Here is a 15858-nt window from a genome sequence, read left to right as displayed (position 1 = left end):
AGCTGACAGTGCAGATGTGCTGCGGATCCTGCAGGAAAGCAGGAGAATTTTTTTAAAAAGCACTGGGCGCGTCGGCCGTCGGGCCTGAACTCATCCGCCATGCGGAAGAAAGAAGATCCGATCGCAACGGAGGAGAACCACAGTGGATCTGGAGAGGTGAGAAAATGTCCCATGGCTGCGGGCACGCACGGATGCTGTGTAGGATTCTGCACTCAGAATCCGTGCGTGCCGTGGACATTGAGTCTAATTTCTGCACTTTGTCACTTGTGCTAACGTTTAGTTTTATGGAAATGTTTTTCTTTCATCCTGCCACATGCAGCTTCAGATGAACCCGGTTCTTCCTGAGCTCTGCCAACCACTGTGATTTACAGTTCACTTGATTTGTACAGCAATAGGAAGAAAACTGTCAACCCTGGCGAGTGGTTGAGGTGGTGGCAACTCATGAATAATCATGGCTCATCTCTGACAGCAAGGGGAGGATTAAAAAGTATGTTTTCCAAAACAATTTAGTATTCGCATATAAGTGACAAGCCACTGAAATCTGCGTGTCTGCCACTACTTTATAGTGCCATCAGTGACAGCAGCATAAGAAGATGACACTATCTGTGATAATGATGATAAACACTATCATGGTCTAAGTTAAATATGCCAGTAGGTCCAATAGATCCTGGGTGCAAGTGGGCGCAGTCATCTAGGGTGACTATTTGATGGATACCTATAAATTAGTGGTCATTATATAATAAGGCTTGGACTGGCTCACAGGGGAACGGGTGACTCCTCTGGTGGGCCCTGAGTCCAGGGTGGGCCACCAGCTCACCATCCCAACACAGAATCTGCACATATTAAATTGGTAATCAATAGAAGTCTACCAATGCCTGCTCCATTCTCCATATACTTCAGTGGAGACAGGGCCACATACAAAAACAGCTACCGTTCTATTGAAATATATAGTGAATGAAGTAGTGAGATATTTATGAACAGAGATCAGCTAATATTTGCATGCAGTTCTGCAGGGGCCCCCAGAATGGATTTTAGGGGTGGGCCTCAGCATTCCAGTGTGACACTGCATATAACTGAATTTATAACACCTTTGGGAATGAAAGGGTCATGGATGTGCTCACATGATGGTGACCCAAAAAGTTAATTTATATGCAGCACTTAGATTTTACTCTAGAGCTTAGTATGTCAAATGGAAGCTATACTGAGTATGGCAGGAAAAAGACCTGAAGAAGAGTCACACTGTGCACAAAGTGCTTTACTTGGTGACTTCATCATGAAATTTAGGTTTTTAAATACACTCATTGTAAAAAAAAAAACAAGTACCTAGAAGAAGATGTCAGAATCAAATGAAACTTTCTATGTGTAATTGTAACATTGATCTAAGTAAGTGATTACAATATCAGGACAAAAGGAGAATTTATTGCCGAAAACTGAACATTTGAAGGGAGGTTCAAGTACTCTGTTGTACTACCTCTAGCTTGGATGTAAGATGTGATATGGTGGAGCATGGAGGCTTTAGCACCCTGTTGGGCGACCTCTAGCTTGGATGTAAGATGTGATACGGGGGGAAAGGAGGCTTTAGTACCCTGTTGGGCCACCTCTAGCTTGGATGCAAGATGTGATACAGTTGGGTATGGATGAATACACCTTCTGTATGGTATCCTATGGCATATTGATCTTAATTTCCTGTAACTGAGCCTCTAAACTCGTAGCCTGTCAAAGTTGGCATCCCAGATGGTTCCATACATGTTTAATTGGCGATAAGCCTGGCGACCGCACAGGCCACGGAAGTCGTGAGTACCCAAACTAAACCTGGATTAGTTTTTGAAGACAACCCGGTTCCACTTCATAGAAATAGAGGCCATGGTAGGTGGAGGCCATGGTGGGTGTCAAAAGCAGTACACATAATGGGCACTGTGAGACCAAATGTCCTTCAGCCAAGTGCCTGGAAATGGTTCTGACAGACACGTTCCTGTAATGATGGTGCAACCTGTCTCTAGGTGGTGGACAACTGAACAATTGGTGTTGCTTGTGCTTGTTGGATGATCAGACGATCCTCTCTGTTGGTGGTCTGTTGAGGGCGCCTTGATCCCTGTCACCTTGTGTGCCCCGACACATCCATTGGTCCCAACACTTCCTAATAGTCTGGTCAGAACAGCCTAGGTGACATGCAATTCAATTATACGAGCATCCAGCTTTTCGCATTCCAATAATGCACCCTCTCTCAAATTTAGTTAACTGGGAGAAATCTTTTTGATTGCATCATAGAGGCATGTCTAGTGGTCAGCAGGCGCTACACACAAGTAGCCTCTGAGAGTGAGAGCCTTTTTATAGGCTAAGAGTAGAACCACTTTTAGGTCCTCAGATGGCAACACTGTTCATCTAATCACGCCACAACTCTAATCATTTGCACGTCTGCCTGAGATGTAACTGCATGCTAGGTTTTGCAGTAAGAACAACCCCTTCTTGGTGCTTAATTTATTTTTAACCATGAGTGTACTTTTAGTTAATTCTTTTTTTTCTGCAGTCGATTTAAACTTATTACAAAAAACAGTCACACATTGTATTATTTTTCAATTCATCATTTATTGTCCTGAATGACAAAAAATAACCATGATGTGACAGAACTAAAGAATGTTGACTTTGTTATTATTTTTGTATCTAATAGAAATTAATTGGTCTCATCTTGATCAACAAACACTTGAAAAAAACCACAAGCCATGTTTTTGTATTGTATACATCGAGTTAACGTCCGCCATTCACATCAGATAGCAGTTAGCCAATAGCTAGCCTGTAACCATTGGTGCAGCTAAGTTTGTTTCAGAGTCATGTGTCTGGCAACAGAGGTACACTCAAACAGGATTTCATCCTTTGTCATCAAGCTGTCATACACACAAATGATCAACTGCTCAGGTATCCATAGGATTCTCTGTGCGTCTGTATCATGAGGGCTTGCTGCTTGGATTCTTGTGGTTTAAGTTAACTATCTGTTTAAAAAGAATGAATTCATTCATGGATACTGAAGTGTACAAATCTGAGCCTCGGAATTCTGCCAACGATTTGCATATGGATATGCTCACAGATGTGGCCCAAGTCAATATGAGAAATGTACCCAATATTGATCACATAGATTGTAGGAAAACAATATGTGATATTAGCGTAATATTGATGTCACTGTTGGCATATTTGATTTATTGCCCTTTAAGGAAGCAATAAACTGTAGATGTTTAATAGAACTCTTGTTTGATGTAATTCATATATGTATTTTGATGTTAATACTGTAATTGTAAAAGGTAAAGTCTTAGGGGCATAAGGGCCCATTGAGGCACAGAGAGATTGTTTTACTTAGTGCCTGGTTCAGCCCTGTTTTAGGTGCATGGGCAAGGTAGGCTGTGACAGAGGGTAGCCTCTCAGAGACACATAGTGGCACAGTAGGATGGGCAGAGAGTCTGCCTCGGTGGAAACTTCTGTAGATTTGGAGATCTTGAGCCCCAATAGAAAGGTCACTCCAAGAAGTTGTGCCACATGTTAAAGGGGTTGTCCCGCGCCGAAACGGTTTTTTTTTTTTTCAAACCCCCCCCCCCCCTCGTTCGGCGTGAGACAACCCCGATGCAGGGGTTAAAAAAGAACACCGGACAGCGCTTACCTGAATCCCCGCACTCCGGTGACTTCTTACTTACCCGGTGAAGATGGCCGCCGGCACCTTCTCCCTCGGTGGACCGCAGGGCTTCTGTGCGGTCCATAGCCGATTCCAGCCTCCTGATTGGCTGGAATCGGCACGTGACGGGGCGGAGCTACACGGAGCTACACGGAGCCCCATTGAGAAAAGCAGAAGACCCGGACTGCGCAAGCGCGTCTAATTTGGCCATTAGACGGCGAAAATTAGACGGCAACCATGGAGACGAGGACGCCAGCAACGGAGCAGGTAAGTGAAAAACTTTTGATAACTTCTGTATGGCTCATAATTAATGCACAATGTACATTACAAAGTGCATTAATATGGCCATACAGAAGTGTATAGACCCACTTGCTGCCGCGGGACAACCCATTTAATAGAGAAATTTCTGCAAGACCTCTTGTTTCGAGGACTCATCTTACAGGGCACAGGGGAATTTATGAAACTGCCACCCCCAACTATGCCTAAATACATTATGTCATCACTAGAGATGAGCAAACGTACTCGTTCAAGCTTGATACTCGTTCGAGTATTAGCGTGTTCGAGATGCTCGTTACTCGTGACGAGTACCACGCGATGTTCGAGTTACTTTCACTTTCATCTCTGAGACGTTAGCGCACTTTTCTGGCCAATAGAAAGACAGGGAAGGCATTACAACTTCCCCCTGCGACGTTCAAGCCCTATACCACCCCCCTGCAATGAGTGGTTGGCGAGATCAGGTGTCACCCGAGTATTAAAATCGTCCCCTCCCGCGGCTCGCCACAGATTTGTTCTGACATAGAGGAGGGAAAGTGCTGTTGGTGCCGAAGCTACTACAGGCAGAGTGTTAGGAGTATTTTAGGCTTCAAGAACCCCAACGGTCCTTCTTAAGGCCACATCTAACCGTGTGCAGTACTGTGGAGGCTGCTTTTTGCAGTGTTGCACTTTTTTTTTTGTATATCGGCCGTGCAGAGCATTGCGCCCTGCAGTAATACTGCAGGGCCAGAAGTGGTGGTTAGGTAGGGACAGAAGACATATATTGTGAGGCAGGGACAGAACACATATATTGTGAGGCAGGGACAGAAGACATATTTATTGAATATAGGCAGTGGGCCTTTGCAAAAACATTTGGGGAAAAAAAATCTATTTGGGCTGCCTGTGACTGTCCTCAGTGTTCTGGGTCTGTGCTGGGTGTAGTAGTCCTCCTAATTCATACGCAGCCAGCTAAGTGTTACAGCAGGCTTGCGCAAAATTATTTCCTGGCTCTGTGTTGGCTGTTACATCACCGCTGTATTCCAGTCCACAGTGCAACAGTCTGCAGTTATTTGACATACTCCAGGGCCAGTAGCGGTGACGCAGAGAGAGAAGAGATATATTTATTGAATATAGGCAGTGGGCCTTTGCAAAAACATTTGGGGAAAAAAATCTATTTGGGCTGCCTGTGACTGTCCTCAGTGTTCTGGGTCTGTGCTGGGTGTAGTCGTCCTCCTAATTCATACGCAGCCAGCTAAGTGTTACAGCAGGCTTGCGCAAAATTATTTCCTGGCGTTCCGTAAGCGAAGTCAGCCTCCAACCACAGGCCAATAAGCGGCACATTTAATTACAGCGTTCTGTTTCTGCACTACTGGTAATACACCATGCTGAGGGGTAGGGGTAGGCCTAGAGGACGCGGGCGAGGACGCGGAGGCCCAAGTCAGGGTGTGGGCACAGGCCGAGCCAGTGCGGTGGCCAGGGGTAGAGGCAGGGCGAGACCGAATAATCCACCAACTTTTTCCCAAAGCGCCCCCTCGCGCCATGCCACCCTGCAGAGGTCAAGGTGCTCTACGGTGTGGCAGTTTTTCACAGAGACGCCTGACGACCGACGAACAGTGGTGTGCAACCTTTGTCGCGCCAAGATCAGCTGGGGAGCCACCACCACCAGCATGCGCAGGCATATGATGGCCCAGCACCCCACAAGGTGGGACGAAGGCCGTTCACCGCCTCCGGTTTGCACCACTGCCTCTCCCCCTATGCCCCAACCGGCCACTGAGATCCAACCCCCCTCTGAGGACACAGGCACTACCGTCTCCTGGCCTGCACCCACACCCTCACCTCCGCTGTCCTCGGTCCCATCCAGCAATGTCTCTCAGCGCAGCGTCCAGACGTCGCTAGCGCCACTGCTTGAGCGCAAGCGCAAGTACGCCGCCACGCACCCCCACGCTCAAGCTTTAAACGTGCACATTGCCAAATTGATCAGCCTGGAGATGCTGCCGTATAGGCTTGTGGAAACGGAGGCTTTCAGAAGCATGATGGCGGCGGTGGCCCCGCGCTACTCGGTTCCCAGTTGCCACTACTTTTCCCGATGTGCCGTCCCAGCCCTGCACGACCACGTCTCCCGCAACATTGTATGCACCCTCACCAACGCGGTTACTGCCAAGGTCCACTTAACAACAGACATGTGGACAAGCACAGGCGGGCAGGGCCACTATATCTCCCTGACGGCACATTGGGTGAATTTAGTGGAGGCTGGGAAAGAGTCAGAGCCTGGGACAGCTCACGTCCTACCCACCCCCCGAATTGCGTGCCCCAGCTCGGTGGTGGTATTTGCGGCGGTGTATGCTTCCTCCACTAAACCACCCTCCTCCTCCTCCTCCTCCTCCTACGCAACCTCTGTCTCGCAATCAAGATGTGTCAGCAGCAGCACGTCGCCAGCAGTCGGTGTCGCGCGGCAGCACAGCGGTGGGCAAGCGTCAGCGGGCCGTGCTGAAACTACTCAGCTTAGGAGAGAAGAGGCACACGGCCCACGAACTGCTGCAGGGTCTGACAGAGCAGACCGACCGCTGGCTTGCGCCGCTAAGCCTCCAACCGGGAATGGTCGTGTGTGACAACGGCCGTAATCTGGTGGAGGCTCTGCAGCTCGGCAGCCTCGCGCACGTGCCATGCCTGGCCCATGTCTTTAATTTGGTGGTTCAGCGCTTTCTAAAAAGCTACCCAGACTTGTCATACCTGCTCGGAAAGGTGCGCCGGGTCAGCGCACATTTCCGCAACTCCAAGACGGACGCTGCCACCCTGCAACATCAGTTTAATCTGCCAGTGCACCGATTGCTGTGCGACGTGCCCACACGGTGGAACTCTACGCTCCACATGTTGGCCAGGCTCTATGAGCAGCGTAGAGCTATTGTGGAATACCAACTCCAACATGGGCGGCGTAGTGGGAGTCAGCCTCCTCAATTATTTACAGAAGAGTGGGCCTGGTTGGCAGACATCTGCCAGGTCCTTGGAAACTTTGAGGAGTCTACCCAGATGCTGAGCGGGGATGCTGCAATCATTAGCGTCACCATTCCTCTGCTATGCCTCTTGAGAAGTTCCCTGCAAAGCATAAAGGCAGACGCTTTGCACTCAGAAACGGAGGCAGGGGAAGACAGTATGTCGCTGGATAGTCAGAGCACCCTCATGTCTATATCTCAGCGCGTTGAGGAGGAGGGGGAGGAGCATGAGGAGGAGGGGGAAGAGACAGCTTGGCCCACTGCTGAGGGTACACATGCTGCTTGCCTGTCATCCTTTCAGCGTGTATGGCCAGAGGAGGAGGAGGAGGAGGAGGATCCTGAAAGTGATCTTCCTAGTGAGGACAGCCATGTGTTGCGTACCGGTACCCTGGCACACATGGCTGACTTCATGTTAGGATGCCTTTCTCGTGACCCTCGCGTTACACGCATTCTGGCCACTACGGATTACTGGGTGTACACACTGCTCGACCCACGGTATAAGGAGAACTTTTCCACTCTCATTCCCAAAGAGGAAAGGGGTTCGAGAATGATGCTATACCACAGGGCGCTGGTGGACAAACTGATGGTAAACTTCCCATCCGACAGCGCTAGTGGCCGAAGGCGCAGTTCCGAGGGCCAGGTAGCAGGGGAGGCGCAGAGATCAGGCAGCATGTACAGCGCAGGCAGGGGACCATTATCCAAGGCCTTTGCCAGCTTTCTGGCTCCCCAGCAAGACTGTGTCACCGGTCCCCAGTAAAGGCTGAGTTGGCGGGAGCACTGTAAAAGGATGGTGAGGGATTACGTAGCCGATCGCACGACCGTCCTCGGTGACGCCTCTGCCCCCTACAACTACTGGGTGTCGAAGCTGGACACGTGGCCTGAACTCGCGCTGTATGCCCTGGAGGTGCTTGCTTGTCCTGCGGCTAGCGTCTTGTCAGAGAGTGTGTTTAGTGTGGCTGGGGGAATCATCACGGATAAGCGTACCCACCTGTCAACCGACAGTGCCGACAGGCTTACACTCATCAAGATGAACAAAGCCTGGATTTCACCAGACTTCTCTTCTCCACCAGCGGACAGCAGCGATACCTAAGCAATACGTAGGCTGCACCCGCGGATGGAAGCATCGTTCTCTATCACCATCAAAAACAAGGACCTTTTTGCTTCATCAATCTGTGTATAATATTCCTCCTCCTCCTCCTGAAACCTCACATAATCACGCCGAACGGGCAATTTTTCTTAGGCCCACAAGGCTCAGTTATATAATTTTTATAAACAATTTTTATACGTTTCAATGCTCATTAAAGTGTTGAAACTTTCACCTGAACCAATTTTTATTTTAACTGGGCTGCCTCCAGGCCTAGTTACCAATTAAGCCACATTAACCAAAGCGATTAATGGGTTTCACCTGCCCTCTTGGTTGGGCATGGGCAATTTTTCTGAGGTACATTAGTACTGTTGGTACACCAATTTTTGGGGGCCCTCGCCTACAGTGTAATCAAATAAATTTTTAGCCCACCTGCATTAAAGCTGACATTACATCAGCTGTGCTGGACACTGCAATGGGATATATTTATGTACCGCCGGTGGCTTCCTGGCACCCACCCATGCTGTTGGTCCACACGGAGTTGTAACTGCATGTGTCCACTTCTAAAGAACCCCAGTCTGACTGGGGCATGCAGTGTGGGCCGAAGCCCACCTGCATTAAGCACGACATTACATCAGCTGTGATGGGCACTGCAATGGGATATATTTATATACCGCCGGTGGGTTCCAGGGAGCCACCCATGCCGTGGGTCTACAGGGAGTTGTAACTGCATGTGTCTACTTCTAAAGAACCCCAGTCTGACTGGGGCATGCAGTGTGGGCCGAAGCCCACCTGCATTAAGCACGACATTACCTCAGCTGTGATGGGCAATGCAATGGGATATATTTATGTACCGCCGGTGGCTTCCTGGCACCCACCCATGCTGTCGGTCCACACGGAGTTGTAACTGCATGTGTCCACTTCTAAAGAACCCCAGTCTGACTGGAGTATGCAGTGTGGGCCGAAGCCCACCTGCATTAAGCACGACATTACCTCAGCTGTGATGGGCACTGCAATGGGATATATTTATGTACCGCCGGTGGGTTCCAGGGAGCCACCCATGCTGTGGGTGCACACGGAATTCCCATTGCGGAGTTGTACCTGCCTGTGACTATTTATAAAAAAACGCGGTCTGACTGGGGCATGCAGACACCTTGACAGAATGGTGTGTGGCACATAGGTTCCCCATTGCTATGCCCACAGGGGCAGCTCCAGATGGAGGTGGCACAGGATTGGATTTCTCATTGCTTCTGTACAGCATTGTGGGCTATCGCCCCGCCCCTTTTAAAGAGGGTCACTGCCTAGCCGTGCCAACCCTCTGCAGTGTGTGCCTGCGGTTCCTCCTCATGGCAGACGCACTTATAAATAGACATGAGTGTGGCGTGGCATGAGGGCAGCTGAAGGCTGGGCAGGGACAGTTTGGTGTGCGCTGTGGACACTGGGTCGTGCGGGGGGGGGGGGGGGGGGGGTTGGTCAGCATGTAACCCAGGAGAGGTGGCAGCGGAGTGTCATGCAGGCAGTGATTGTGCTTTGTTGGAGGTAGTGTGGTGCTTAGCTAAGGTATGCATTGCTAATGAGGGCTTTTCAGAAGTAAAAATTGTTGGGGGGGGGGGGGCCCACTCTTGCCGCTATTGTGGCTTAATAGTGGTACCTGGGAACTTGAGATGCAGCCCAACATGTAGCCCCTCGCCTGCTGCTGTGTCGTTCCCATCACGTTTTTGAATTGCCCAGATTTTCACAAATGAAAACCTTAGCGAGCATCGGCGATATACAAAAATGCTCGGGTCGCCCATTGACTTCAATGGGGTTCGTTACTCGAAACGAACCCTCGAGCATCGCGATAATTTCGTCCCGAGTAACGAGCACCCGAGCATTTTGGTGCTCGCTCATCTCTAGTCATCACTTCACACTCTCCTTTTCCTACACTAACATTTATAAAAGTTGTATTGCTATGTAGTGCACCTATAGTAGGTCCTCTGCTCACCTGTTCATTTCTTGGCTACCTGAGTATCCAACTTATTGTTCGGGCTCTCTGGCCCTCCAGCTGAATTGTAGTTTTGCCATTGATTGCCATAGCCTATTATAAAACAACGAATCTGTGAAGCTGTGACCTCAGATAGGTTCAGTCTAGTCGGTACCTCGCTAATATGCTGTCAGTGAGCTGATAGTCCTTTGTAGCTTTTTTTCTATAGGTCCAGTTTTGCTGTTGGCCCCCATTTTGGGGACCAACAGCAAGAGGACCGTTTTGGTCATCTGACCATGTGAATTAACCCCCTATTCCAGACAAGACAGCTGTGTGTGGGGTGTGTTCACACTGCAAGACATAAAGGCTGCTAAACCTTAATCTAGGACCTTAATTGAAGGCTAACAGATCGTTATTCTGTTCTGACACCATACAAACACTTTATGTGCATTGACATTATCTATATAAGTAAATTCCAAGGTGGACCCCATGTGAGCCTCCAGGAGGTGTCTGATTACCGTACTTACCTGGTGGTTTCCAGTACATGGGCTGACCCCCCCTGACAAACAACATATAATGGACTGAACCCTAATAGATCAGCTGTGAACTGTTTTTTTATTTGTTCTTTACAGTCCACTGTATTTACTAAGTGAGAAGTTATTTAAACGACTCCTGATGGCGTGTCACTACATCCACACAGAAACGCGTTGAGTATTTTTCAGAATATTTGAGTTCACGAAAACAAAATCTTTTCTATTTTCGTTGTGTCCAGAGCTGAAAGTGGAGTATCTGTCATAATAGCTGGCCCACACTGTGAGATACTGCACGGCCGGGTAGCCTCACATTCTAGCTGTCTATTGACTATTTTGTTTTGAGTGCTTTCATTTTAATAATACTAATTAAAGTTACATTCTAGGGATTTTTTTTTTCCTTTTGTTTTGGTCCAATTCTGGGATTTGCTAGATCCCCCCCAAAAAGTACCTTTTTAGACACGGCCCTAGCCCATTTAGGTATTTGATGTGCTTTATCTCAAGCACACCTGATAGCTGACGCAACTAATTAAGCTTTTGATTAGTTGAATCAGGTGTGCTTGAGACAATACCCGTTTGCAAATGTCTCTTACCTCATTGCAGTTTTTTTACCTTCCTCTTGATTAACATTGCAAAATAATTGGCTCAACTGGCTGGATATAGTATATAAGGCCTCTTTCACACGAGCATTGCGTTTTCACGTAAAACGCATCATGTCAAAAAATTGCGACAACTCTGCATTGCCGCAATCTAGTTCCAAAAGGAATTAGCGGTTTCTCATCCATGCACACGAGCGCAATGTGTGAATGGATGCTTCAGTTGCGCTCAGCAGAATGGCTCTATTTAGCTTAAATATCTAAATAGAGCCATCTGTCTTCTTCAACGAGTGCTGGTGCAGGTAAAAGATCGCCCATGTAAATGAATGCATTGGAATCCAATGCTTTATATGGTAGAGATTTTCGAGCAACGTTTTCTGGCAGATAATAGCTGCCAGAAAACGTTTGTGTAAAAGAAGCCTAAGGGCGCCCACCCACTGGCGATTTTTTTTTTCTTTGCGTTTTGCGTTTTTTCTCAAGAGCAATTAGAATTGAATGTACTCCTGTCCACTGGCGTTTTTTTTTGCGTTGCGTTTTTTAACATAGGAACTGTCAGTTGCATATGTGTCCTTATTTTTCTCCTAATGCACCCATGAAAGTCAATGGAAATTAATGGAAAAGCCGCGAAAACGCCGCGACAACGCGGCAAAAAACGCAGCGAAAACGCAGCGTTTTTCACGCACGAAAATCGCAAACGCCAGTGGGTGGGCGCCCTTAGGCTGGAAAAAAGCCCTATGCTATAGTGCAATAACATTGAATTGCAGTGGATTTAATTCAAAGCTTATTCCCATCTCAGCTAAACTTTTTCATTGGGACAGTATTGTGTTAAGCTTTTTTTCACACTGACAGTCACTTTCCTTCTGGACTTGTGGTGTTGTGAGAGCAGCAGAGTAATAAAGTAACCTCTAGTGTTAGGACTCCTGAAGATTTACCGCAGAATTTCTGCCCGTGCCTGCTGCCATAGGATTGCATTACATAAGAATTCTCGCAGCAGGATCCGACCCGGCCGTCTGCAGGCGGCCTTAGGCCTCATGTCCACGGGGAAAATCAGGCCCACTACGGATTCTCCATGGAGAATCCGTAGCGGGTCCCTCTTGCCCCACGGACATGAGCGCTGAAAATAAGAATAAACTTACCCGCAGCGGACCGGGCAGGTCTTCTCTTGTTTACGGCCGGATCTTCTTTCTTCGGCCGGCTGATGTACTCGGCACGCCAGCAGCGTGCTGCGCGCATGCACCGGGCAAATCAGCCAGGCCGAAGAAAGGAGATCCGGCTGTAAAGAAGAGAAGACCTGCATGGTCCGCTGTGGGTAAGTTATTCTTATTTTAGTTCTCCCGCGGATCCGGACGGCTTCCATAGGCTTCAATAGAAGCCTACGGGAGCCATCCCCGCAGGATACCCGCAAGAAAATGGAGCATGTCACCTTTTTTTTCATGCTCCATTTTTTTAAAATTCACTTTTATTGACCATCCGCGGGTATTTATCTACCCGCGGGTGGTCAATGCATCCCTATAGGATGCGGATCCGCATGCGGGTGATCTGCTGCGGATTTAAAATCATATTTTGCCCGTGGACATGAGGCCTTAGTCTTACCATCAAAAATACTAAAACCACAATAGCATTTCTACCCTGCTATAAGTCAGCTGGATCCATCAGGATTTCAAAAAAGGAGCTGTCATTGCTGTCTGGACTCCATTATAAGTAAGTCATTACACTAGCGTGAACAGAGCCTTACAGCATATAGCAGCACGTTCTACTGTGTTTCCCTGATAATAAGCCCTACTATGATTTTCGGGGTGTGGTGTGGGGGATGGCTTGAAATATAAGCCCTTGCCCAAAAATAAGCCCTAGCTACACTAGGTAAAAAAAAAAGACAGCAATACTCACCTTGCTGCTGGTATCTTGGTCCCTTGCACTGGTCTCCCCGAAACTGTAGCAGGGAGACTTTGATTGGCTGGGACTTGATCCAATCACAGCGCTCGCTTGCTGGAGGTGAGGTATTCAAAGCCCCGTTACCAAGAACAGAATAATCTGTCAGTGTGGAGGACTACACTGCAGCCTGCCACAGTGATGGGGTGACCAGCACAAAGGACCAAGACGCCAGCGGCTAGGTGAGTATAAGACATCGGCCAAAAATAAGACACTGTGCCTCTTTTGAGGGCTAAAATTACTATAGGACAGTGTCCTATTTTCGGCGAAACACGGTAACTATAGGTCATTAGCAATATTATGTCATTGTTTACTTTAATGCCAACGTTTTAAGCACTACCAGAAGTACCATGTGGCCTGACACCCTGTATATGCCATTTTCCCCCAGTCGTCTCCACGACAGCACCAAATTGAGATTGCCTCCTCCTGGTAGGACAGGAACATACTGAGAGGTTAAAAGCTCCCCCCTTCCCCACTTTCCTCAGTGTCTTCCTGTCCTGCTAGGAGGCAGGATCGCTGAGAGGAGCTGGTGGAGAAGCCAGCCAGAACTACCTACCGGCGGATCGGAGGGCAGTGGCTCACCCTGTCTTCCCTTCCCAGCCAGATGAATCCCGGGACGCCACATGGGGTGGTAACCCCCCGGCCAGGTTCTTCCCGCGGTGGCCCATGGGGGGTACAAAGCGGGAGACTCAGTCCCTCTCCTTCTCCGGCAGAAATTACAGCGCGGCGCCCCAGGAAGCCCTTTGACGGCAGGGGGCGGGGCGCTGCGTCACGTCACGTGTCCAGCGCGATGACGTCATTGCGTCTGCATCAGGAGCGGAGGGGGCGGGGCTTAGCGCAGGAGCGCGAAAATTTTAAAAAAATAGGAACCTGAGAGAAGCCAGAACAAACCAGCACTACAGGTCGCAGGGTGTCTGCAGCACCGGTACAGAAATGAGTGCTCTAGCCCCAGAGACAGCTGAAACCTCAGCCTCAGCGGCCGTAAGTAGCCAGTGCGGCAAAAAATACAAATGCAAATATCCTGTGTATTGTGTATGGAAAAATTGCATATTTACCCGCAAAAATGCTTTGTTTGTCAGGGGGATAAAAAAGACCCCCCCCCCCCCCCAGAACAAAACTGCGAAAATGCGGGATAAAACTGCCAGCTACGTACCAGAGGCCTCTATGCAAGGCGTGCGTAGCTAGGCTAGTCAGAGAGGAATCGGGGGGATTCCTGGAGGACGTTAGGAAGCTGGTGAAGGAGGAGGTCAGATCAGCCCTAACGGCACAGCCGGCACCGCCAGCGAAACGCCAGAAAAAGGCGTATGTTCCTGATGAGCCTTCTGACTCCGAGAGTTCTATCGGATCGGGGCAAGAGGAACAGGCGGCCGAGGAGTCCTCAGACGAGGAGGACTACAATAAATATTTATTCCATCAAGACGACTTGACGGAACTAATTAAATCAGTCAGGGCTACACTAAAAATGGAACAGCCCAGAGAGCCACGTACTCTACAGGATGAGATATTCGGTGGACTTGGGGAGAGGCGCAAGCATACCTTCCCTGTCCACAAGAATATCACTAAAATAATTCAGAAAGAGTGGAGTAAACCAGACGCAGGCTCCTTCTCCGCTAGAGGCGTAAAAAGGAGATACCCATTTGAAGAGGAAGTTTGCGCAAGCTGGGAAGAGGTACCCAAAGTAGACGTCCCGGTGGCCAAAATAGCCAAGAGGACGACTCTTCCCTTTGAGGACGTCGCACAGTTAAAAGACCCCATGGATCGCAAAGCGGAGGGCCTTCTAAAGAAATCATGGGAGGCAGCGGCAAACATTCTTAGGCCAGGGATCGCAGCCACCTGCGTGGCGCGGACCCTGGGGGTATGGTTAGAACAGCTGGAGCTACACCTAACCAACAAGACGCCGAGGGAACAGATCCTAAACTCCCTTCCGGTCCTGCGCATGGCAACTAACTTCCTAGCGGACGCCGCAGCCGAAACCGTCAGACTTTCGGCGAAGGCCACAGCCCGCTCTAACTCAGCCAGAGGGGTGTTATGGCTGAAATCATGGTCCGGGGACCTAGCCTCAAAAAATAAATTATGCGCCCTCCCATTCTACGGCCAGTTCTTGTTCGGACCGGACCTAGACAAAATTCTAGAAAAAGCGGCCGACAGGAAAAAAGGGTTCCCCGAAGAAAAGCCACAGAGAGGAAAGACCTTCTTCCGGGCTCCAATGCAACAGCCCGAGGCCTACCGAGGCAAGGGCAAGACAGGCCGCTGGAGTTAACCCAAGGGGGGCAGAGGAAGGAATATCCTCTTCAACCCCCACCAGGGGGAGCCGAAGCAACGACCCTGACGCCATCCCCGTAGGGGCAAGGCTGTGGAACTTTGTGGATCAATGGGCCGCAATCTGCGAGGGCCCATGGATCCCAAAGATCCTACAGTATGGATACCAGATAGAGCTGGTGTCTCTTCCCAGAAGGAAATTCGTTACCACAAAAGCCTCAAAGAAACAGTTACACCTACTAAGGCAAAGCGTGCGCGACTTGCAACTATTAAACGCAATATCTCCCGTACCACGAAACGAGGAAACCCAGGGCCATTATTCCAGGCTCTTTCTAGTAAAAAAACCCTGCGGGAAACATCGGATGATAGTAAATCTGAAACCCCTGAACACCTGCGTCCGATACAGAAAATTCAAAATGGAAACCATCTCCTCAACGATACAGTTGATCCCCAGAGGAGTCTACATGGCCTCCATTGACTTAAAGGACGCTTATTTCCACGTACCAATCCACAAAGGGTCTCAGAAATACCTAAGGTTCGCAGTGGACATGGGCGAAAGAATAGAGCACCACCAATTCAGATGCCTGCCCTTCGGGA

This window comes from Eleutherodactylus coqui, chromosome 5 (genome assembly GCF_035609145.1).
Source record: "Eleutherodactylus coqui strain aEleCoq1 chromosome 5, aEleCoq1.hap1, whole genome shotgun sequence".
Classification (NCBI taxonomy): domain Eukaryota; kingdom Metazoa; phylum Chordata; class Amphibia; order Anura; family Eleutherodactylidae; genus Eleutherodactylus; species Eleutherodactylus coqui.
This window is presented reverse-complemented; position numbering follows the sequence as displayed.